The following is a 27,396-nucleotide window of genomic DNA, read 5'->3' on the forward strand; positions in this document are numbered from 1 at the left end:
TGGGATCGGCTTGTGGATTTATATACACATAAAAACCTATCATCTGCAAAAACAAAATCGATTCTATCTTGCTTGGTTTAATAGACATGGACACTTATCCCTTTTAGTCGGTTAACCCCACACAGTATGACGTAGAAATTGAACCGTTAGCGATAGAACCTTGGATCAGCTTGTGGATTAATATACACATAAAAACCTATCATCTGCAAAAACAAAATCGATTCTATCTTGCATGGTTCAATAGATATGGACACTTATCCCTTTTAGTCGGTTAACCCCACCCAGTATGACGTAGAAATAGAGCCGTTAGCGATAGAACCTGGGATCGGCTTGTGGATTAATATACACATAAAAACCTATCATCTGCAAAAACAAAATCGATTCTATCTTGCATGGTTAAATAGATATGAACACTTATACCTTTTAGTCGGTTAACCCCACCCAGTATGACGTAGAAATTGAACCGTTAGCGATAGAACCTTGGATCGGCACAGGATTGATTTTGGTTGTTCAAGGAGGAATACTCGAATGGGAAAAATGTAGGGTTTCCCGAACTCCGTAGTGCGTTGCTGAACCAGTTCAGGAAAGCCGATTGCGACGAAGAGATTAGACAGGCAATGAACGAAAGGAAACAGGAATTTTCCGAAACATTTGACGAGTTTTACGCGAGCATCAAGGGTATGGCATTTACGATGAAGGATCGGATGCCAGAGCTTAGTTTAGTTAACCTGATGAGACGAAATTTGAAATACAAAATTAAGAAATTGATTTTTGGATGTCACATAGAAACGTTGCAGCAGCTGAAGGAGGAGTGCAGGCGGGCCGAGAAGCACCTCAAGGAACAAGAGCAAAAGTTTCCGAGGAGGAAGCTGGTAGACGAGGTAGAGGTAGAGCCGCACAAGGACCCATGCGACGCCGCGGAGGAGGTATCATTGGAGGCGCTGGACGGTCGAGATCGCAAAGCATTTCACCGAACCGAATCGAATAGGGGACCCGCAGAGCCGAGGATCTGCCAAACGGTCAAGAAGGTGGATACGAGAGAAGATGTGGCGTGCAGTTCCAAATTCCATGACCTGGTTTGATTCAAATGCAACGAGATGCGAACGAGATTTGTGCTGTGCGACAAATGCAAACAGGAAAACCACATGGCTGGCGGCAACTCCGGGAAGAACCGTCAGCACCAGTCCGACCCGAACCACAAACAAGAACAGTGACAATACTTAAGAATACAGTGCAACCGAAACCAAAGAGAACATCGTTATATAGAACCTGGAATGAAAGAAGACAGCACTACCTGGAAGTTAAGAGGAGAATATTCGGGGATAAAGTTGAGGAAAAGGAAAAAGGGAAGCATAGAAAAAGGAATAAGAAAAAGATTGAGAAGTTGCGAGATAAAATAAAGAAAGGAAACATGTTAGACGAGCCCTAGAAGCGACCATTATCCGAAGCGAATTGGATAAGCGGCCGTATACTGAAGTCATCGTAAATGGAGTCAAGATCAAGGGTCTGTTGGACAGCGGAGCGTCGGTTAGTTGCGTAGGTTGAGACGCGGTTAAAATGCTGTGTATGGACGACGTTGAATCCATGGACGAGGAACTAAGAACAGCGGATGGAAGGGTGCAGGCAATCATCGGCAAGCTAAAGGCGAAGGTTCAGTGGAGACAGACAACAGTCGATTTGACCCTATACGTAGTTCCGAGTTTGAAGCAGAGGCTCTACCTAGGCATAGATTTCTGGGATAAGTTTGGTCTGATGCCGACTGCGATTTCGGAAATAACTGGTGAGGACAGCAATATGGTTGAGCTATCACAGGAAGAGAAGATTAAGTTGGAACACGTTAAGAGTCTATTCCCATATTCTGCTAAATTGGGGCTAGGGAAAACGCACCTGATGGAGCACGTCATCGATGTCTATGCTGAAACGGTGCCCGTAAAACAACGCTATTACCCCTTGTCGCCAGTGAAGCAGAAATGCGCGTATGAGGAGATAGACAGGATGTTGAAGCTTGGTGTCATCGAAGAGAGTGACAGCGCGTGGAGCTCACCGATAGTGCTAGTCCAAAAGCCGGGAAAGAATCGGCTGTGTGTCGACATGAGGAAGCTGAACGAGCGGACGAAGAAGGATGCGTATCCCACTCAGCATGTGGAGGGAATACTCAGCAGACTCAAGGACACATTCTTCATAACGGGACTGGACCTCAAGGACGCCATCTGGCAAATCCCGCTGGAAAAAGGAACGCGGGAGAAAACCGCCTTTACGGTTCCGGGCCGCCCGCTTTACCACTTCAAGGTCATGCCGTTCGGCCTATGTAATGCCAGCCAAAGGTTGTCTCATGATGGACCGTGTTGTTCCGTCCAGACTACGGGACAATGTGTTCATCTATATAGATGATCTTTTAGTTTGCTCACCGGACTTGGAAACTCATCTTCAACACTTGTCTGAGATAGCAGAGTGCCTCGCGAAGGCCGGACTGACCATCAGTGTGCAGAATTCGGAGATTGTTGGGACTTACAGGGTGGTACAGGAGATTCGTACCGAAATTTGCTACCATCACGTCACCGTTGACGGACTGTCTGAGGAAGAAGAAGGAGTTTTGTATGACGCATGAGGCTGTTGCTGCTTTCCAAGAATTGAAGAACGTGCTGGTATCGCCGAGAGTGTTGGTCAATCCGGACTTCGCAAAGCCTTTCTATGTCCAGTGTGACGCGTCCACTATGGGAATCGGAGGAGTGCTCTTCCAGCTGGACGGCGAGGGCAATGAGAGACCCATCTCATACATTTCGCAGAAACTGAATTCCGCTCAACGAAACTATACGATCACGGAGCTAGAATGCTTAGCAGCGGTGGTAAGTGTGCAGAAGTTTCGGCCGTATATAGACGGAGTTCAGTACACCATTATTACGGATCACATGAGTCTTAAGTGGCTCATGAATCAACGCGATCTCTCGGGACGTTTAGCGCGCTGGAGCATCAAGCTCCTAGGATTCGACTTCGAAATCGTGCATCGAAAGGGCGCAAAGAATGTAGTACCAGACGCGTTGAGCCGAGTACGCATAGACGAATTGAGTAATGACACTTTCCGGGCCGATATATCGCTAAGTAGTTCAGAGTTCCAATCTGAGAATTATAACCACCTGAAACGTGCGGTGGAAGATACCTCCGACCAGTTGCCCGATGTAGGGATACAGGACGGCGTGATCTATAAGCGTGTGCGTTTCCAACGAGACGATGAAATCGAGGATTCCATGTGGAAAGTTTGGGTGCCCGATGGACTGAGAGGGGAGCTGCTGAAAAAGATGCATTGCGGCGTAGCGGCAGGACATGGCGGCGTAGCGAAGACTGTGAACCGGCTGCGTGCTCGATATTTCTGGCCCGGAATGGTCGCTGCTGTTAAGGAATTTATTCGCAACTGTGAGGTGTGCAAATGCTGCAAAGCAACGAACGCGATACAGAGACCGTTGATGGGGGATCGTGTCGAGACGGAAAGAGTCTTCCAGCGGCTGTACATAGACTTCTGCGGTCCATATCCGAGGTCTCGCGACGGCAATTCGTATATCTTCGTTGTCCTCGACCACTATTCAAAATTCGTATTCGTCAAGCCTATGAGGAGTGCGACTTCGAGGGAGGTAATCCGGTGCTTAGAAAACGACATCTTTCACATCTTCGGTGTGCCGCAGACAATCCATTCGGATAACGGCCGGCAGTTCGTCTCGGAGGCGTTCATTGATTTCATTAAGGGTTATGGGGTCAAACATGTCCGTACGGCCGCCTATTCACCCCAGGCTAATGCGTCCGAAAGAATAAACCGATCCTTACTGGCCATCATTAGGTCCTACATTGATGAAACCGATCAAAAGTCTTGGGACCCTCATCTCTCAAAGGCAGCTTTTGTCCTTCGGAGCGCGGTTCACGAGGCGATACGGACGGAGCCCTACAAGGCAGTCTTCGGTCAATCCATGGTGCAGCATGTGGAGACGTACGAGATACTACGCAAGCTGGAGTGTGCTAATGATTCCGAAGTAGAGGTTGTACCGCGGGACATACGTCTGAAGCTTCTGAGGGATAAAATCAGAAATAGTTTGAAGCTCGCATACGAGAAAGGCAAAAGAGTGTACAACACACGGGCTAGGCCCATCACATATAGACCCGGGCAGGTAGTCTATAGGCAAAGCTTTAGGCAGAGTGACGCGACGCGCAATTTCAATGCGAAGCTTGCGAATAAATATGTGAAGGCGGTGGTTCTGAGACCAGTGGGAAATTGCTTATATGAGCTGGGGGATATGAGCGGCAGGTCCAAAGGCATTTTCCATGCTAAAGATATGCGGGCGTAATATTCGTCGTTTCTCGAGCCCACCATGCAACGCCTTGCATCGGCTGACTCGCCCTGTTACGACAGTTTAGTGGTGAACAACCATATGCGCGACAAATAAGTTGTATCCAATTCAACTTCATAGGTTAAAGCAGTTTCTACCTTGACGAGTAATCAAACATGCCGAATTGCTAACCACAAAAAGCTAAAAGTTGTCATAAAGTTCAACCTCCCCACAGTTGTATCATGTTCGGAAAAAATATCCAATCACCCAGTAGTACCTACTGTCTTGCATTAATGTTGCCTCAGCGAAAATTGCGAACATTACCTCTGATAAAACGCACCAGACACGACCATGCAGATTGACATGGAGTGACATGGTGAGCGTCGATGGCTAGGCGATTGCTCTCAACCGTTGAAAACAAACCCTGTGTCATCAAAGTGTCAAAAGATTACTAGGCCCACCGACTGCAGTCCGTCATGAGCTCAGGGGCCAAGGAGACCTAAAAATGCATCTCGTCCGTCCTGTTTGACCATGGTCGTGAACGTGTCCTGGGGTCATATGCGCACAGGCGACTAACAAAAGCTCAATATTTTAGACGATAAATTTCTGAATTAACAGCAAGCAACCTGAACGCGGTAAAAATTTTCTTTTGGGAGATAGCCTACAAAGAAAAAAGAACTCTTACGTGAATATCCGAGGAAATTTAACTATAGGCGCATATGCTTTCATTTGATGTCATCTGCGCATTGACGAGCAAATAAGAATTCTATTGGCGTTTCCCTAGAGCGGGGACTTCCACTCCCAGACAGAATCAAGGTTTGGTAACTTCATGGGGAAGCTGGATTCCAGTGTTCCACATTACGAGAAATTCAAGTCATAGATAGCGGTTTGAGATAGAAAGGTACATAAGTATATGTAGTTAGTTACATTCGTTACGAAACACCTGCAATTATCAAGTTTTGAGGGCGTCTGCAAAGACGGAGTGTAGCGGGAATCGGCGCTCTGGACGCGGCGTCGTCAGGCGCACCAAATGTGATACGGCGCGCAATTGCAATTTAGTTGACCGAGATTGACATGAGGAGGAGACACAGTGGCTTCGGTACGCTCCCGTATAATTCATAAAGCGTATGGAAAGATACGCATTCATATATACATTTCATACATTTTTCATAAGTAATAGTGGATCGTGGTTACATACCACATGAATTTGATCAATCTACCTTTCTCTAAGTTTGACATGATGTGGCTCAATCCATACAGACACGAAAATCCTATGTAAATATGAATTATAGAATTGATTGAGTTGATTTATATACTCATTAGTGATCAGATTATAGGTCAATGCTTACATGCAGATATATTTTAATAGTCAATATGCCATAAGCTAACTCCGATTCTCGGATTTCAAGATATCATAAGTTTGTTTGTCAAGATCCTTTGTCGCGATTATATGAACTAAAAAGAAGGTTAGGTTAATGTAAAGAAAAATTGAATGTCAGAACCGTAGCAAATAACATATAAGATGGAAATGTACCCAGTTCTCTTCCATATCAAAGAAATTCAAATTGCACATTTTTGGCTAAATCGTAGTTCGTAAAGGAAGGATAAGACGAAAGAAGCAGAAGACTTCATTAAATGTATATTGAAGATCATCTTAATAGAACGGTGCAAGGCAGGTGCAGAGAATAAGTTGGATGCAAATAGGGTTTTGTTTTAAGTCAATGCAGACGTTTGATCTTGTATCCCAGGGCACACATTAGGACGTCCTAAGGTAGGCTTTCAGGGTTTGCGATAGAGGTGAAGATGGATGACCCCTGGCTCCATTGATTCCCTGCGCAAAAATTGCACCGAAATGGAATATGAAATCGTTTTACTAAGTAATTAAAAATGTTGAATAAAGAATGAATTTGTTAAATTGTTAATCATAAAATTCGTGTATGGTGAATAATTTTCTTGACGGGGTCATGACGGACGTGGACAGGATGACATGGGGAAGTGGTAAGGGGGCATGAGTGCGGGAAGTGACTCATGAATATGGGGGTGCAGGGAGTGTTGGGGGCCAGCCACAAGGGCATAGGTTGGCAAAAGGTTGAGGAGGGGCGGATTGGCCGGCCTCATTCAAAGGAGGCGAACCGAGACTTGGACAAGGGAGGTACGAAGGGGACGGACAAGGACAGTTAGGGGCATGGGGAGTTAGAAAGGGGGGGTTGATGATTCTATTGGCCGTGGCTGGTCAGGTGCTACGAGGGTGGAGTGATTACTCCGGTGTCACTCAAGGGTATGATTTTTTTTTATTGCGGCTGCTGCGTGGACTGTGGAAAACGAAACCCACCCATATCCGACGAGCTGGTTCGTAAGGGAGTGGTGGTAGTTGTATAGGTGGTCACCTTTTCGAGATATCGGCATAAAGGTAGACCAGGGGTGACTCTGGAATTTGTTTGTACGATATGGGTATCAAATGAAAGGTGTTATTGAGTATTTTAAAACGGAGTGATCCGGCCATAACCGTTTAGACGGTTAAGCGCCAATTAAGTAAGTAGGATCCTTAGTTCCATAGGTGGACGCCGTTTCGAGATATCGCCATAAAGGTGGACCAGGGGTGACCCTAGAATTTGTTTGTACGATATGGGTATCAAATAATAGGGGTTAATGAGCATTTTAAAAGGGAGTGGGCCTTAGTTCTATAGGTGGACGCCTTTTCGAGATATCGCCATAAAGGTGGACTCTAGAATGCGTTTGTACAATATGGGTATCAAACGAAAGGTGTTAATGAATATTTCAAAAGGGCGTGGGGCTTAGTTCTATAGGTGGACGCCTTTTCGATATATCCCCATAAAGGTGGACCAGGGGTGACTTTAGAATGTGTTTGTACGATATCGATATCAAATTAAAGTTATTAATGAGGGTTTTAAAAGGGAGTGGTGGTAGTTGTATAGGTGGTCGCCTTTTCGAGATATCTCCATAAAGATGGACCAGGGGTGACTCTAGACTTTGTACGATATGGGTATCAAATTAAAGGTATTAATGAGGCTTTTAAAAGGGAGTGGTGGTAGTTGTATATGTGAAGGCGTTTTCCAGATATCGACCAAAATGTGGACCATGGTGACCCAGAACATCAACTTTTGGATACCGCTAATTTATTTATATATATAATACCACGAACAGTATTCCTGCCAAGATTTCAATGGTTTTCTATTTCGCCCTGCAGAACTTTTTCATTTCATTCTACTTAATATGGTAGGTGTCACACCCATTTTACAAAGTTTTTTTCTGAAGTTATATTTTGCGTAAATAAACCAATCCAAATACCATGTTTCATCCTTTTTTTCGTTTTTGGTATAGAATTATGGCATTTTGTTCGTTTTTGGTAATTTTCGATATCGAAAAAGTGGGCGTGGTCATAGTCGGATTTCGGCCATTTTGTATACCAATACAAAGTGAGTTCAGATAAGTACGTGAACTGAGTTTAGTATAGATATATCGATTTTTGCTCCAGTTATCGTGTTAACGGCCGAGCGGAAGGACAGACAGTCGACTGTGTATAAAAACTGGGCGTGGCTTGAAACCGATTTCGCCCTTTTTCACACAAATAAGTTAGTGTCCCAGAGTCTAAGCCCCTACCAAATTTCACAAGGATTGGTAAATTTTTGTTCGACTTATGTCATTAAAAGTATCCTAGACAAATTAAATGAAAAAGGGCGGAGCCACGCCCATTCTGAAATATTCTTTTATTTTTGCATATTTTTGCACCATATAATTACTGGAGTTGAATGTTGACATAATTTACTTATATACTGTAAAGATATTAAATTTTTTGTTAAAATTTGACTTAAAAAAAATTTTTTTAAAAGTGGGCGTGGTCGTTCTCCGATTTCGTACATATAGTAATAGCAGTAACGTTCCTGTCAAATTTCATCATGATATCTTCAACGACTGCGAAATTACAGCTTGCAAAACTTTTAAATTACCTTCTTTTAAAAGTGGGCGGTGCCACGCCCATTGTCCAAAATTTTACTAATTTTCCATTCTGCGTCATAAGTTCAACTCACTACCAAGTTTTATCGCTTTATCCGCCTTTGGTAATGAATTATCGCACTTTTTCGGTTTTTCGAAATTTTCGATATCGAAAAAGTGGGCGTGGTTATAGTCCGATATTGTTCATTTTAAATAGCGATCTGAGATGAGTACTCAGAAACCTACATACCAAATTTCATCAAGATACCTCAAAATTTACTCAAGTTTTCGTGTTAAGGGCAGACGGACGGACGGACGGACATGGCTCAATAAAAATTTTTTTCGATCCTGATGATTTTTATATATGGAAGTCTATATCTATCTCGATTCCTTTATACCTGTACAACCAACCGTTATGCAATCAAAGTTAATATACTCTGTGAGGTACTTTGTGTGAGGATGCCAAGTTTTACGTTTTTTGTGGTCTGCATGTAAAAACTATGACTACGAATCACGTATTTCAACAATATATGACGTAAACGTAAATACTTGATGAAATTTGTTGAAATTTGAAGGTTCTAGCAGTAAAAAAAAGGCAAAATTGACAGTTTATATGGGGTATATAATATATATACACCCGATCTCTATGATTTTTTCAAACAAAAATATATGCTATATACGTAAGCAATTGGTGAAATTTTAAGCTTCTAGCTGTTAAAATGGGGCTGAAATTGCAAAAAAAATTATATATATAGTATATATATATAGGTACTATAGATACCACCGATCTCTCTGATTTTTTCACACAACAAAATATACTATATACGTAAGCAATTGTTGAAATTTGAAGCTTATAGCTGTTAAAATGGGGTAGAAATTGCGAACAGTTTCTTATCTGAACAATCCGTTGTATGAGATATATACTATATATACCACCGGTCTCTATGATTTTTTCAGACAACAATATATGCTATACATCTGAGCATTTTGTGAAATTTGAACATATCTAAACGATTTTTAAGATAAATATAAAATAAAAATAGACTAAACTGTTGAATTAATAACTCCAATATTGAATAATGCAAAAATGGTCTTAATTATATGCTGTTTCCACCAAACCCAAACACCGTGTTTGCCAGTTTTGGGTTTGAAATAGTTGTCAACTGTTTCCACTGCGTGTTTGAGGTAAATTGTGTTCAAACTGTCATTCGCTTGATTGTTTATTTTGTTGTGAAGTTTGAAGTTGAAAAAATTATATTAATTACAATAAAACTAAAAATGGTTCATAAAATTCAATTTATTAAGATGATTGTGTCATTATTTTTTAAAATAATAGACAGCGAAGTGACAATGAACTATTTAAAACGAAAAGTTTTTTATAACAAAATGCTATTGACTATAGCTGCATGTTTCAATGAAATTATAATACGCTCGCAAAGTGTATGGAGTTTGGTGTGTTAGCAACTTCAGTATACAATTTTTAGGTTTAATAAATAAATTTCAGGAACATTCAAGTACCTTTTGGGAGGTGGACTGCCAGAAGAACGGCCCAAAATTTTTTAAGGAAAACTTTAGAATGACACGATCCAGCTTCGACAAGTTGTGCATTCGCCTTCAAAAAATGAAGAAGAAGGACACAAATTATAGAAATGCGATTCCTTTAGAGAAGCGTGTTGCAATTGCTTTATATGCACTGGGATCTTCCAGTGAATATAGATCGATTGCAAATTTGTTTGGAGTAGGCAAAGCTACTGTTTGCAAAATTTTAATACAGTTTTGCAATGAAGTCTGGGCGTGCATGGCGCCGGAATATTTCAAAAGCTTCCCCCTCACAAGGACTGGGATAGCGCAAGGAGTAGCAGACTTCAATGCAATGGGTTATCCACAATGTATTGGAGCCATAGGTAAGCAAATTAATAACAACACGGAAAACAGTTTAAACCACAATTCGTTATCTAATACAGATGGTTGTCACATAGAGATACACCCTAAAAAAGAAGAAGCTGTCGACTACTACAATTATAAGGGTTGGTATTCCGTAGTGCTTTTGGCTTTGGTGGACGCAAAATACCGATTCATGTACATCCACTGTGGTAGCCCGGGAAGATGTAATGACTCAAGTATATTTGAGCGGTCGTCTCTCAAGCGGGAGCTGCAGGAATGTGCACTTCTTGACGAAATGAGATGATATCTTGGGCGCACAAAAATACCAGTGCATATTATAAGCAACTCCGCGTTCCGACTCTCGCAATATGTCATGAAGCCATACCCGTACAGGGCTGGACAGAAATTGTTTAATTATAGGTTATCCAAGTGTCGACGAGTCGTTGAAAATGCTTTCGGCCATTACAAAGCCAGGTGAATATATGTACATAATAAAAACGGAAATCGTTTTGAGTCCTAATACAAATTTCTCTATATTTTAGGTTTAGGAGAATTGGAAAAGGTATTGATAATCATATCAAAAATGCAAATGTCGTAATTTCTGCAGCATGCGCTTTACACAATTTTTTCATCGACGAGAAGGACCCTGTCCTAGAAAATTGGCTTGTGGATATGCAGCGAGATGCCAGGCGCAGCCCTCAAGGTCACAATAATTTAAATGACAGATCAGAAGGGGAGGTTATAAGGAACGGATTAATGGAATATTTCGGTAAGTTTGCTTGTACAATTTATCCACTTGCGTGTGTTTCTTTGCTGAAACCCACAGTATCATTAATTTATTTAGAGAGGTCCTTAAATCAATCACCTCATTAGGGAACCATTTCTGTGCTGATGATGTGGGCAAGTTGAGGTCAGCTGTGACACTCTTGTATAAACCCTGAAAGCAACTCGATAGCTTTCTCTGGGCTTTGGCGTTAATGTTGCTTCGGTCGTTGTTTTGCTCAAAAATGTATATATCCTTAGGTAGACAGATCTAGACTATGAGCAAACAGGCAGGTGAAAAGCATAGACTCACCCTATTCCTGCTCCCTTACAACAATAATGACCTGTGGCTGAACCCAAATCGCTCTCATTACGCCGTTCGTGGTGTCACTTGATCTGTAGGAATCCTTTTGGGTGTCATTTCACCCCTATTTAGCTCGCCACATATTAGCAAGAAATATTCTCAAGTAAGCTAGCATAGAATATGTATGAATGCGCCATAGGCTATTTGCAACAAACAATTATAGCCAGTTATGAAACATCAATGCGGACTGGCAGCTGAGATCGCTACTCAAAACCAATCAACCTTGGGCTTCAAGATGTATTCCCCTTCTCAAATAGGAAGGTTCGTTGGGTTTGTTGCTCTAGTTTGGCACTCTTCCATGCTAGGCAAAATGTGTTTTTTTTTTGTTGTGCTTGAATATAACTGTTTTAAGTTAGTAAATGTTTTAAAAATAATTTACCTGCCAATGGCTGTTTTATATTTAAAAACAATCGTTTATGCCAGTTGATTATCATAAAAAATATAGTCAGTTACATATTTGTATTGAATTTGTTTTTCCGAACACTGTATTTAAGTGAACAGCGTTTTTAAATTAGTTCCGCTCCAAGAAGCTAACGACGCTTTGCGACAGCATCTCGATTGCAGCCACCTTCTTTTTCTCAATTTCAATTAGATCAGCAGTCAATTTATTGTTTTCTGCCATAGCTGTTTTGATAGTTTCGTTCAACTCGCTAATTTTTTGATTTTTCTTCATTACAGGTGTGGAGGCTTCGCTGAGAGCTGGAGACGATGGCTCGGGAGACGAAGTGGACGAACCGGCTATGGATGCCGATGTAACCGACTCGGGTCTGGCTAGTAATTAGAAAAAAATTGTATTAATTTATATATATATAAGTGAAAATATGAGTTTTATATATACATCGCAATTGTCTCAAAAATACAAAATCTGAACTCCTGAACATTTTTAAATTTGTCACTTCTAATAAGTGTGCACACAACCATCGATATGAAAAAAGCTTAGTGTTACCCTTGGAAAGGTATTTCAAAAACATACATGCCGAAGTTGTTGATTACACTGAAACTTATCTTTTTTCAAATATAAAACTATAAACTAACAAATTTAAATACCTTTCGAACGGTACCAAGATCTTTGAAATTGGTGGAGCCATTCCGAAGTAATAACAGCTTAAAGTACCTATCACCGTCATTTTTCAAAAATTTCGATTTCCGCCCTCTATCTCGAAAAAATTCGAGATATGAAAAAATTTTAAATACAAAAGTTGCGGAGAATTTAATTCTCTACATTACTGATAATATAAATAATAACTAGCGCAAAACTTCTAGAAATCGAGATATTTACAAAAAAAGGAGAAAGAATAGATTTTTGTGAGCTTTGACCCCTGAATTTAAAACTTGCGGGCATCCAATTATTGTCGAATTTTGAGAAAAGTTTCAGGATGCCATAATGGAAGTTTTCAACGATAATATTGTGGGTAGCTACATGTATGTACATCACACACGTAATAATTATGACAAGGCTTTAATTTGTCAGTAGACTGTTAAAACCCGTTCAAAAATATGGAAAGAGATTTGTTTAACCCAAGTAAACCAAAAAGCGTTTACGAAAAATGTTATTTCTGGGAAGAGATATTTTTAAAGCATTTTACAAATATTAATGACAATATCTGTCTCGATTAATAAAGTTAATTCGTATACTGTCCATAACAACAGCTTCAACATTGTTAATTCGGTCGTTTCCTATAATGCGATGAACACGTTCGTAGTGCTTCCAAGAAGCAGGAGAACAGCCTGTTCCTTGGCCTCCTTTGCATGTTATGTGCAAATATGGATAATGTTCTAGGACCGTGGCCGAGCCCAAAAAAAAATAGCTAAACAATTTTTTTTATTAAAAATCCGAAAGTGGTACCCAGAGATGCATTTTGGCCCCAGGATATCGAATCCGAAGGCGAAAACCTGATATATCTGATACTCCTCACAATTTTTTTTGCTGTGTAGAACAAAAATACAACAACCACATGAAAACTTCAATTTTGTTTTGCAAATATCCCGAGAAGTATGAGAGATATCGGATATCCGCTTTCGGATTCGAGATCCTGGAGCCAAACTGCGTATCTGGGTATCACTTTCGCATTTTTTTTTTTTTTTTTAGGGCTCGTCCACGGTCCTAGAACATAACTCAAATATGTACATATATTTAGTAATGGTCTAGGACAGCGGCTGACCTTGGGAAGTTAACTAGAGTGATACCTAGAGTACGGGCGTTTCGGGTCCAGGATATCGAATTCGTTGTATGGAACCCGATATCTGTAATAATTCTCAAGAAATGTGCAAATAAGGCTGTAAGTTGTCATGTGCTTGTAGTATTTTTAAAGAGTCAGCGGTAATTCTATACGACAGCATGACACTGCTAATACGATACCAAAAACATCGAGAGATGTGTCAAACGACGCGTCTTGACATCAGTATTAATAATTTCGAAGGCGGAAAATAAAAATTTTAAGTCGTTCAAAAGATATTAACGAAAAACCGAAAAATTACCCACGGGTCCCTCCGAAACCGGGGGTGGGATCCACAGTATTTTTGCGCATAATACCTTTCTGCATTGGCGGCCTTTGGCCGCGCTTATAAAAAATTACCCTGGGTGGGTCCAACACCGATTTGGAGACCAAAACTATATCCGCGCAACACACTTATGTTCACAATTTTTTTTTGTGGGTACACCAACATTACAATAACCACATGAAAATAGCCAATTTCAACTGCAAATATCTCCGGTAATAGTCTAGTTGAGGGGTCGACTGCTAATACGCTACCAAAAATATCGAGAGAGGTGTCAAACGACGCGTCTTGACATCAGTATTAATAATTTCGAAGGCGGAAAATAAAAATTTTAAGTCGTTCAAAAGATATTAACGAAAAACCGAAAAATTACCCACGGGTCCCTCCGAAACCGGGGGTGGGATCCACAGTATTTTTGCGCATAATACCTTTCTGCATTGGCGGCCTTTGGCCGCGCTTATAAAAAATTACCCTGGGTGGGTCCAACACCGATTTGGAGACCAAAACTACATCCGCGCAACACACTTATATTCACAATTTTTTTTTGTGGGTACACCAACATTACAATAACCAGATGAAAATCGCCAATTTCAACTGCAAATATCTCCGGACAGTTTTTCGGATAAGTTTTTCTTTTCCGGTTTCGGATTATTAATACTGATGTCAATACGCGTCTTTGGACACCTCTCTCGATATTTTTGGAAGCGTATTAGCAGTGTCATGCTGTCGTATAGAATTACCCAGGCAGCTGCTGTCCTAGATTACTACCCCATATTTCTTACCTGTATCTCATTGTAAAATTGTGGATTTTATACTTAATGTCGATGGGACGAATGTCGCCAACCAATCCTGCCAATGACTGGGCCATTTCTCCATATATGTGTGAGTTTTTGCGTGGCCCACGCAATTCGCTGGCCTTCTCCTCCCACAGATCTATAAATGCCTCGTCTGCTGCAGGCGTCCACAGTATTTTATTTTTTTTATTAATTATTTGTGCCATATTTGTTGTTTTACCGCTTTTTAACTTTTTAACTTTTTTAATTTTTTAGCATTTTTGACATTGTCACACACATTGACATTGACAATCGCAAACAATGTTGCCATGACTTCGAGAAGAATGTGAAAACAAAAGAGAAACAATTGACATAAATGAACATTATTGCCATCAGTTAATAATAAAAAGTATGCAAACCCAACACAAACACTCTTTCAAAGATGGGTTTGGAGTGGGTTTGGGTTTCGATTTTTGTATGGAATTTGACAAGTGTTTAGACTTGTGTTTGCCCTTAAACACGCTCTTCGAAGGCAAACACGGTGTTTGCATTTGGTGCAAACATGATATTAGACTACTTGAAATAACGCTTATACTTCGCAACTGATAGCTTGCTTAAATGAAACTGACTTGTCGTGCCTCAACTGTTGCTGCTTTTATACTGTTTTGTTTCGTTGGCATATTTCTAGGCGTTTCTATTTCTAGAATTTATTTGTTAGTTACCATCTATAAAATTACCAGCTATAACTAAGTTTATAGCTTCTCATATGCGCGTGTATATGTGAGTGATACTTGCACAAATTTTTGCCTACTTTTGTGAGCATCTCAGATAAGATATATGTATGTGTTTGTGCGTTTTCTCTCCGCTGCGTGTACGTACATATGTGTAGACATAATGAGCCATGCTTTTAAGAAAAATTACGAAATCGGTTAAGGACCACGCCCACTTATATATAAAATTTTTGAAAATGTCGTGGACGAATAAAATAAGCTATATCTTTGCAAAAAAGAGCTTTATATCAACAGTATTTCATTTCCCAAGTGTATTTATAACAATAAATAGGAAAATCTTCAAATTTTAAAAAATGGGCCTGGCACCGCCCCTTTTATGAATAAGCAACTTTCTATGTTTCGGGAGCCATAACTCGAAGAAAAATTAACGGATCGTAATAAAATTTGGTACACAAATTTCCCCTATATCAGGAAATAATTCTAAAGATTTTCAAAAGGGTCGTAGACGAAAATAATAAGCTATATATTATCGAAAAAAAGCTTTGTATCTATAGAATTTTACTTTCTAAATTGAATTATAACAATAAATTGGAAAAAACCAAAATTTTTGAAAATGGAAGTGGCACCGCCCCTTTTATGACTAAGCAATTTTCTATGTTTCGAGAGCCATAGCTCGAAGAAAAATTAACGGATTGTAATAAAATTTGGTACACAAATTTTCCCTATAGCAGGAAATATTTCTAGAAAAAATGGAAGAGATCGGGTAAAGGCCATGCCCACTTTTATATAAAAGATTTTTAAAAGGGTCGTGTACGAAAATAATACGCTATAACTTAGCAAAAAATAGTTTTGAATCAATGATATTTCACTTATCAAGTTTTATTGTAAGAGGAAATGGGGAGACATTTTTTTAAACGGGCGGTGCCACGTGTTATGTAGAAAAGTAATTTATCTTAAATGAAATCTACAATTGAATCTCACGCTGAGTATATAATGTTCGAACTTAGACACCTTTACTTGTTTATTTTGATTTGTTTTATTTCAAAATGACTCAACCCTGGTAGATACTACGTAATGAAAGACTTCATCAACGAATTTGTACTTAACTCTATTCAAAAGAAGTAAGGACGGGACTGTCTTCGGCTGTGCGGAAGACTTCATACCTTTCACGAATGGGGCTGAACAATAATCTTATCCCGTTCGTAATCTCCAAATAATCGGATGTATAAAATTAGAAATATATAGTGAACATGATGTACATACCTAAACGAATTTTAAGATAAATATAAAATAAACAAGTAAGGAAGGTTAAGTTCGGGTGTAACCGAACATGACATACTCAGTTCAGAGCTATGGTGACAACATAAGGGAAAATAACCATGTAGCAAAATTAACCGAAGGTAATCCTGGAATGTGTTTGTATGACATGTGTATCAAATGAAAGGTATTAAAGAGTATTTTATGAGGTAGTCGGCCATAGTTCTATAGGTGGACGCCATTTAGGGATATCGCCATAAAGGTGGATCAGGGTTGACTCTAGAATTTGTTTGTACGATATGGGTATCAAATGAAAGGTGTTAATGAGTGTTTTAAAAGGGAGTGATCCTTAGTTCCATATGTGGACGCCGTTTCGAGATATCGCCATAAAGGTGGACCAGGGGTGACCCTAGAATTTGTTTCTTCGATATGGGTATCAAATGAAAGGGGTTAATGAATATTTTAAAAGGGAGTGGGCCTTAGTTCTATAGGTGGACGCCTTTTCGAGATATCGCCATAAAGGTGGACCAGGGGTGACTCTAAAATGCGTTTGTACAATATGGGTATCAAATTAAAAGTATTAATGAGGGTTTTAAAAGGGAGTGGTGGTAGTTGTATAGGTGGCCGTCTTTTCGAGATATCGGCATAAAGGTGGACAAGGGGTGACTCTAGAATGCGTTTGTACAATATGGGTATCAAACGAAAGGTGTTAGTGATTATTTTAAAAGGGAGTGGGCCTTAGTTCTATAGGTGGACGCCTTTTCGAGATATCGCCATAAAGGTGGACCAGGGGTAACTCTAGAATGTGTTTGTACGATATGGGTATCAAATTAAAGGTATTAATGAGGGTTTTAAAAGGGAGTGGTGGTAGTTGTATAGGTGGTCGCCTTTTCGAGATATCGGCATAAAGGTGGACCAGGGTGACTGTAGAATGCGTTTGTACAATATGGGTATCAAAAGAAAGGTGTTAATAAGTATTTTAAAAGGGAGTTGGTCTTAGTTCTATAGGTGGACGCCTTTTCGAGATATCGCCATAAAGGTGGACTATGAGTGACTCTAGAATGTGTTTGTACGATATGGGTATCAAATTAAAGGTATTCGTGAGGGTTTTAAAAGGCAGTGGTGGTAGTTGTATAGGTGGTCGCCTTTTCGAGATATCGGCATAAAGGTGGACCAGGGGTGACTCTAGAATTTGTTTGTACGATATGGGTATCAAATGAAAGGTGTTAATGAGTATTTTAAAACGGAGTGATCCTTAGTTCCATAGGTGGTCGCCTTTTCGAGATATCGGCATAAAGGTGGACCAGGGGTGACTCTAGAATGCGTTTGTACAATATGGGTATCAAACGAAAGGTGTTAATGAGTATTTTAAAAGGGAGTGGGTCTTAGTTCTATAGGTGGACGCCTTTTCGAGATATCGGCATAAAGGTGGACCAGGGGTGACTCTAGAATGCGTTTGTACAATATGGGTATCAAACGAAAGGTGTTTATGAGTATTTCAAAAGGGCGTGGGGCTTAGTTCTATAGGTGGACGCCTTTTCGAGATATCGCCATAAAGATGGACCAGGGGTGACTCTAGAATGTGTTTGTACGATATCGGTATCAAATTAAAGGTATTAATGAGGGTTTTAAAAGGGAGTGATGGTAGTTGTATAGGTGGTCGCCTTTTCGACATATCGCCATAAAGATGGACCAGGGGTGACTCTAGACTTTGTTTGTACGATATGGGTATCAAATTAAAGGTATTAATGAGGCTTTTAAAAGGGAGTGGTGGTAGTTGTATATGCGAAGGCGTTTTCCAGATAACGACCAAAATGTGGACCAGGGTGACCCAGAACATCATCTGTTGGATACCGCTAAGGGTTTTTTATTTCGCCCTGCAGAACTTTTTCATTTCATTCTACTTAATATGGTAGGTGTCACACCCATTTTACAAAGTTTTTTTCTAAAGTTATATTTTGCGTCAATAAACCAATCCAAATACCATGTTTCATCCCTTTTTTCGTCTTTGGTATAGAATTATGGAATTTTTTTCGTTTTTGGTAATTTTCGATATCGAAAAAGTGGGCGTGGTCATGTGTTTGTACAATATGGGTATCAAAATAAAGGTGTTAATGAGTATTTTAAAAGGGCGTGGGGCTTAGTTCTATAGGTGGGCGCCTTTTCGAGATATCGCCATAAAGGTGGACCAGGGGTGACTCTAGAATGTGTTTGTACGATATGGGTATCAAATTAAAGGTATTAATGAGGGTTTTAAAAGGGAGTGGTGGTAGTTGTATAGGTGGTCGCCTTTTCGAGATATCGGCATAAAGGTGGACCAGGGTGACTGTAGAATGCATTTGTACAATATGGGTATCAAAAGAAAGGTGTTAATGAGTATTTTAAAAGGGTGTTACGGAAGATGTCTTTGATGGGCAGTGGTTTGTCAAGCGTCACGATCTGAGACTGCTCAGCTACAGAAGAAATTTCTTCAGCCAAGCGTAATACTTAAAGAGAACAGAAGCAAACGTATTATACATTAATTTAGAGAGGTGAGAACAATCTTTTTTATAGAAAAAAGGGAGTCCGAGCTATCAAATGTGTTTGAGTGAGAGTTATAATCTTGGCATAAACGCCGAAAAGGTTCATTTTGTTCGAAATTCGTTCTACATTGTTTCAGCAGAAGAGGTTTGAAGTGTCTCGATGTCCGAGAGGGAACGCAAAAGTTCACTTCATTCAGAAGGAATGGGCTCGAAATTGATCCATTTAAAAGTTTTGTCATAAATATTACACCAAGCATCTCCCTTCGACTAGCAATAGTTGGAAGATTGATAAGCTTTAATCGATTAGTATAAGGTGGAAGATTAGTTAAAGAGTCCCATTGGAAATTTCTTAAGGCAAATAGTAAAAATTATTTTTGTATTGATTCGAGACTGTCTGCATAGACTTGATAACGCGGATTCCAAATTATCGAGCCGTATTCTAATATTGGCCTAACTAATGTTGTAAAAAGTGCTTTAGTTATGTAAGGGTCGTTAAATTCTTTTGACCACCGTTTAACAAATGCAAAAACACCTTTGCCTTTATTCACTGTAGCATTAATATGAAGATTGAAACTAAGTTTGGAATCCATCATGACTCCCAAGTCAATAAAATTATTTACAGTTTCTAGACTATAGTTGTCAATTGTATATGAAGCTGGTGGCGAAACTCTCCGAGAAAAACACATGAATTTACATTTTTTGAGATTAAGCGGCATATAATTTACATTGCACCAGGTAACCAAGTGATTTAAATCCATTTGAAGCAAGGAATGTTCCTCAACCGAGGCACATGATTTGAAAAGTTTTACATCGTCTTCGTACATCAAGATTTTTGAGTATTTAATTGTACCAGATATATCGTTTTTGAACAACAAGAACAGAATCGGACCAAGATGGCTGCCCTGAGGAACACCAGAAGAAACATTGATGACCCCAGGAAGTGTATTTTTAAAGATTACTTTTTGCGTACGATAACCAAGATACGAAGAAATCCAACATATAAGACGGGGTTGAAAACCGAGTTGACTGAGCTTATGAATAAGTAATGGGTGTGATACTTTGTGGAAAGCTTTACTGAAATCGGTGTAAATTACATCAGTGTGAAGGCCTTTTCTAAATCCATTAGAAACGTGGGTGGTAAATTCTAGTAAATTGGTGATAGGTGATTTGCCCCTACAGAACCCATGCTGCGAGCTTGCAATTATGGGGGAAATAGAGACTGTTAGGTGGTAGGTAACAATAGCCTCAAATAACTTTGGGATAGCGGATAACTTTGCTATGCCCCGGTAGTTTTCTATTGAAGACCTGCTTCCATTTTTATGAAGCGGAATAAGAAAAGATTCCTTCCATATTGTTGGGAAAACGCCATAAATTAAAGATAAATTAAATAAATCTGTTAGCGGCTGATAGATGTTTGCAGCACATTTTTTAAGAAAGTGTGTCGGGATCCTGTCGGGGCCGTATGAATATGATACTTTTAAAGTTTTTAAATAAGATAATACATCTTCTGAAGATATAAATGGAGCTCTGATTGACTAACATGAATCAATATGGTATCGGTATTCATTAGGTGAAACGTTGGTCTCAATAGAGTAATTTGATTTGAAAAATTCCGCAAAGAAGTCGGCGATCTCTTGATCATCGCTGGAAATATTATCTTGGAATTTCATGGATGATGGAAACCCTTTCACCCTGCGTTTAGAGTTTACGAATCCGTAAAATGCCTTCGGGTTGCAAGTTATATTTCTTTTCATTTTACAAAGATAAGCTTTGATCAGCTTTGTAACACTTTTTGTTCAATTGAAAATACTTGCAGCGTAGAATCGAGTACTGTAAATAATGGTTATGTAAACCCGTCTTTTTGAACAACTTGAAAGATCGAGACTTTTTATTCTTTAAAATTTTCAGCTCTTTAGTGAACCATACTTGGCTTGTATCGGAATGTACACAAATCCGCTTAGGTACGTATTTTTCAAGAAGACAGTAAATGGTATTGTAAAAGTGAGAAACGCATTGCTCCACATCAGCATTAAATATTGGCCACACTATTCGAGATAGATCACGATTTAATTTTTTAAAATTGGCCTTCGCAAAGTCGAAGCGATAACTGGAGTTGTATCGTTTATTTCCGCTGTTACGAGCATAATTTACAACTTTGTAAACTATTTTGAGGGAAGGGTGGTAAGCATCTTCAGGTTCAATAATGGGTTCGCATCGACTAATGGAATATTTAGATTCATCATCCACAAAGGCTAAATCTAACACTCTTCCGAATTTATTCGATTGGATGTTGATTTGTTGAAGGCACAGCTCAGACATTCCGTCTAGAAATTCATTGTTGGAAGACTTTGACGAAACTGGTACGATATTAAAGTCAGAGATGCACCATGATATGTGTGGCATATTGAAGTCACCCAAGACAATAATGGAATCGGAAGGCTTTAGCATCGAATTAACAGTTCTTAGCAAGGAAATGTGATGCATATAAACGGACAGTTCAGAAGATGGCGGGATATAACAGATGGCCAAATAAATGTGGATATTTGCTAGTTGTGTGCGTATGCACAAGAACTCAGTTGTATCGGTGGCGGTTACGCAAATCTCTTCAGATGGTATTGAAGAGTGTACAGCAAGCAGAACCCCACCTCCAACCCTGTTCAGGCGGTCATTTCGATATATCTGGTAGTCATTACAGATGATCTCTGAGTTAAAAACATGAGGTTTCAGCCAGGTTTCGGTTAAAGCAATTATATCGTAGCTTGAGTTAAATGATTTTAAAAACAGTTCTGTTAACTTGGTGTTTAAGCCTCTAACATTTTGGTAAAGTATATCTAAAGCAGATTTTTCGTTCAGTTTTTTGACTCAGTGTTATTAACAGGGATCTTTGCTAAGTTTGGAACACTCTTATTCCGCCTATATTCAAATTCCCGCACAAGTGCCCCAGAGGGCCAAAAATCGTTACTCAAGATAGTGTCAAAATGGTCAATAGGTACATCTAATCTAAAGGAAGATATGTTTCTTTCATAACTAAAATTAAATTTCCGAATTGTTACGTCATGGGTTTTCCTTTTTGAGAAGATATACGATTTCAGATCCTCCTCAGTAGTATCCCTCTCGAATCTTGACACGAATATCGATTTTTTAGGAGGGACTACAACCAACTTCCTAGTTCCAGGCTCAGTCGCCTGAGAACGGTTTGCAGGTTCAGTATTTTTTCTAGCTGCTAGTTTTGTTGGAGGTGCCTTTGATGTTGAAGGCTCTTCTGTAAGAGGACTTGGAGATGCTAAGTTTATTAATTCTATCGTGCTAGGTGTAGGAACGATTGGGTTCTGGATGTTTTGAACGGGGTCTAGGGTCAATACGCCAGCCGAGACATCAGTTCGTTTTCGTTTGCTGTCACGACTGTCGCTGTTAGCATTAGCAGCTGAATCGGTAATACATTTGAAAGTTTTAAACAGGTTTTCATAATACTTGAATTTATCCCCTAATGTAGAAAGTTCCTTACCGATTTCGGAGAATGCGTTTCGGGTATGTTTGAAAAGCTTAAAAAGATCCACTTACGTGGATCTGCATTTCAAGCACGACCAACGCACACCCTTGTTATCGTTGATCGCATCACACACCCTTGCTGTCAAACTAGCGCACTTCATATGAGCAAGCTCATCACAAAGCCAGCACGACACGAAACGCTCGGTATCACCTTTCAATTGGCAGTTAACAAAATTGCAAGACATTATAAGTTAAAGTAAAATTGATTAAACAGACGGAGGTAGTGAAAATAGTTTGGAGATCACAGTAAGAAAATCACTGTTTGAGCAGTTTGAAGATCACTGTATGAGCAGTTTAAGATCGCTATTAACTGACGTTTAACAACACACAATGCAAACAGCTGTGGCAGTGAAAAGAAAATGAAGTAAGTGTGCACGAGCAAATAACAATTGAAAACTGAAAATATATAAATGCCAATCAAATGCAACAACAAATATGCAAAGTGACTCGGCAAATATGTATGTATGTATGGATATACACACTTTATCAATTATTTTTAAGATACAATTTATTTTAGTAAAGAAAAGCAGAACTTTAAAATTGCCAATGCATTACACAACGTGTTTACACTTATTTTTAGCACAATAATTATTTAAATAAACAAATTTATTGATTTAAGACAAAATAAGGCACAGAAGAAATCAAAACACAACTTCACAGCTTGACGTTCGCACTTTTTTTGTGGCCTGGGGTTTAGCAAAGCGAGCCAACGAAATTTATAAGAGTGAATGCAACCGTGCAGGGTTGACAAGTCAGGCAACCTTGCTTAACGTCAAATTAGTGTAGGTGGCCAACGCAGCCGATTTCACGTTCTTCCTGTTTCCGGAATTTTCACTACAACAAGAAGGAATAACAAAAAGTTTATCAGACGACAACCAGGTAAGAACATTCAACAATAGTAGGTTTGATTTTAATAATCGGGGATTGCCCATATTGCTTTTCTAAATGTAGGAAAACATTTATTTGAAGCAATTTTTTAATTTTATAATTTATTTAATAATTTGGGAAAAATTTAAACAACGTGACATCAGGACGGACAAGGCGACAGCTGTTTCGATTATACCTTGTAAATCTCTTCAAAGTCTTTTCTCCCGGGAGTGGGAGTCGAACTCGCACTCCTACGATAGTTGAAATGGTTGTAAACGCATTCAGCTACGTCATGCCTGTTGTAAAGTTCTTCCCAAGAAAACAGCAACAAAAACCAAAGTTTCTTTGAACACCGCTGTACCAAGCATAGCTTTAACACATAATTGCATACGAAGTATGCAATGTGTAAAAGATTAAAATATGCAAAAAAGAAGGCAATTGGGAAGAACTTTACAACATGCATGACGTAGCTGAATGCGTTTACAACCATTTCAACTATCGTAGGAGTGCGAGTTCGCCTCCCACTCCCAGGAGAAAAGGCTTTGAAGAGATTTACAAGGTATAATCGAAACAGCTGTCGCCTTGTCCGTCCTGATGTCACGTTGTTTAAATTTTTCCCAAATTATTAAATAGTAGGTTTCATTGCGAGAAATAGTTTTAAAGTGTGTGATTTCCCAGTAGGACAAGTTATCTCGTCGCGAAACGGCTCCCAAGGTTAATTGCAGCTGTAAACACGCGCCAACATATGTGCGAAGATTAAACCACTACTCATCAATGAGCGCGCGCTCCAAATCCACAACCGCATCGAAGCATTTTCTTCAGATGCGGCGCTCACGAAAACGCTTCAACACTAGCGGCCGGAAAGCAACTAAAACTGACAAGTGTGTGCGTAACGTTGAGGCACGACAGCGCGGCACTCCATAATCAGTGGCCCGGCACGGAAGGGTGTCTGTAACAAGTTAAAGATTGTAAGTACCCATAGCTACATAGAATTCGCATGTTGGGTGGTCGAAGCCTACTCATACATAAAAGGGTAGACAATCAACGAACGTGAGCAGGAGAGGAGCAACATATCGGCTCAAATGTCAAAATATATTCAACGTTAATAACGACACTGTGAAAATACAACAGAACAGGTTTTGAGTAAGCGTAAATTATCCATACATTGTTGTATTATGCGAAGATAACTACATATAAGCAGAATACAATATTTTAATAATAGAGCATAGGGGTGCGCAGTCACTCATTCCTGATATGGAAAAGAGCACACAACCAGATTCGTATAGCACGGAATGCCTGCACGCTTAAGTGTCCATACAAAATTCTGATGGCGGTGGAGAGACGCTGAATACAACGTTTAAGTATATAGACACAGTTCTAGGTGTAGGATTATAGTAGAGATTGATTGTGTAAACACTGTTCTTGTTAGGTATAAGATTGCACCGGCGATAATTTACGCTAAAGTGTACGATTGTTGTCAGCGTGAGGCAACGGCAGGGTGGTGAATCATATGTAGTTGAGATAATTGGTTAGCAAGGTTGATGCTGTGCACGAATTCAGGTTTTTATCCGGGGCGCCTTAGGTAAGGAGCTGATATAGTGGTCAGTTTAGTTGAGGATGGTGAAAATTGAGTAGACACAAGTAATTCGCACCATTCCGTCGCGTGCCAAGAGCGTAACTAAAAGTTAATGAAATTTGTTTGTTATAAGCTGGTTCGGTGCACATACACACCGATACACTTATAGAGTTGTGTTGCTCATTGCCAAAACGACCCTCATGTTATGTATCGGGATGTAGCTCAAAGCTTGCAAGACAGAGCCATCGCATAGCGGGTAGTTATACATGGTTATTGGATTCGAGTTGGTTTAAGATTGGCCGCGGTAAAGCGATTCTGTCTTGAAATGCTTTGAGTTAAATCAGGAATACAATTTTATACCATCGTAATATTGTTGTCAATTGTAGACTGCTCATGTTCATTGATGCGATATGTAGGGATATGTGTTTAAAAATGCAGTCATGAGAAATGGTTTAGGAAGTAAACATTTGCAGTGATATGCATATGAGCGTATGAATATTTTTATATATAAAATTATGCGGAGTTTTTTTGTTATACCAAACGTAGATGTATATGGATTCATAGTATATAGATTGCATTGAGCTAAATGCTTACAATGACCTTGGCGAAATTAGTATCGTTGATGCTCTCATATGAATACGACCTGCCATTGAATCTATTATAAATGGACGGTGATTGAATGATCATATTATAATTACGTACTTTACTTAAATATATATTTATATTGATATTTTGCGTGTACATTCGCGCGCAAACGTTAGGGTGGGACGCACACCGTTCGAATTGAATTGAAATCTAGAATATAGTTTTAGACAGTGGTTGAGTTGAACGCCACAGTATAGTCGAGTAAGATAAGTATAGACAAGTGCACGAGCACTCATGATAGTGTATCTTTAACATTGTAGTAGGTCTAGACATGAAATAACACATTAAATGAATTACTAAAACTAACAACAGTGTGATGAATGGGAGTAATGGGGTGATCGTACAGGGTTAGACAGACGGACACAGGCACAAAGGTAAGTGTTGGGTCAACCGATTTGGGCCTTGGTTGACATTGGCAGGGTGGGCAAGGAAGCAGAAGGGCCGGCCTTGAGTTTATGGAGGCGAACTGCGACGACGGCGATGGCATGTTTTGGAGGAGGACATACAAGAGGGGAAGCGAGAACAACAGCGCACGGGTACGAAATTTTTTCTTATTGTTTCTGCGGTTTAGGGCAACATCGTTGATGATTTGTGAATCCCACCCCATCCGGCGAGCTGAGCCTATGCAAGCGTACCCAGCGGATCATCAGACCTTATTCTTCCATCATAAGGGAACCCGCACCGCACTGCCAGCCATGGTAACAATAGAGTGGGTCTTAGTTCTATAGGTGGACGTCTTTTCGAGATATCGCCATATAGGTGGACCATGGGTGACTCTAGAATGTGTTTGTACGATATGGGTATCAAATTAAAGGTATTAATGAGGGTTTTAAAAGGGAGTGGTGGTAGTTGTATAGGTGGTCGCCTTTTCGAGATATCGGCATAAAGGTGGACCAGGGGTGAATCTAGAATTTTTTTGTACGATATGGGTATCAAATGAAAGGTGCTAATGAGTATTTTAAAAGGGAGTGGGCCTTAGTTCTATAGGTGGGCGCCTTTTCGAGATATCGGCATAAAGGTAGACCAGGGGTGACTCTAGAATGCGTTTGTACAATATGGGTATCAAACGAAAGGTGTTAATGAGTATTCTAAAAGGGAGTGTGCCTTAGTTCTATAGGTGGGCGCCTTTTCGAGATATCGGCATAAAGGTGGAGCAGGGGTGACTCTAGAATGCGTTTGTACAATATGGGTATCAAACGAAAGGTGTTAATGAGTATTTCAAAAGGGCGTGGGGCTTAGTTCTATAGGTGGACGCCTATTCGAGATATCGCCATAAAGGTGGACCAGGGGTGACTCTAGAAATTGTTTGTACGATATGGGTATCAAATTAAAGGTATTAATGAGGCTTTTAAAAGAGAGTGGTGGTAGTTGTATATGTGAAGGCGTTTTCCAGATATCGACCAAAATGTGGACCAGGGTGACCCAGAACATCATCTGTTGGATACCGCTAATTTATTTATATATTTAATACCACGAACGGTATTCCTGCCAAGATTTCAAGGGTTTTTTATTTCGCCCTGCAGAACTTTTTCATTTCATTCTACTTAATATTGCAGGTGTCACACCCATTTTACAAAGTTTTTTTCTAAAGTTATATTTTGCGTCAATAAACCAATCAAAATACCATGTTTCATCCCTTTTTTCGTATTTGGTATAGAATTATGGATTTTTTTTCGTTTTTGGTAATTTTCGATATCGAA

The sequence above is a fragment of the Eurosta solidaginis genome, chromosome X, assembly GCF_040869045.1.
Source record: "Eurosta solidaginis isolate ZX-2024a chromosome X, ASM4086904v1, whole genome shotgun sequence".
Classification (NCBI taxonomy): Eukaryota; Metazoa; Arthropoda; class Insecta; order Diptera; family Tephritidae; genus Eurosta; species Eurosta solidaginis.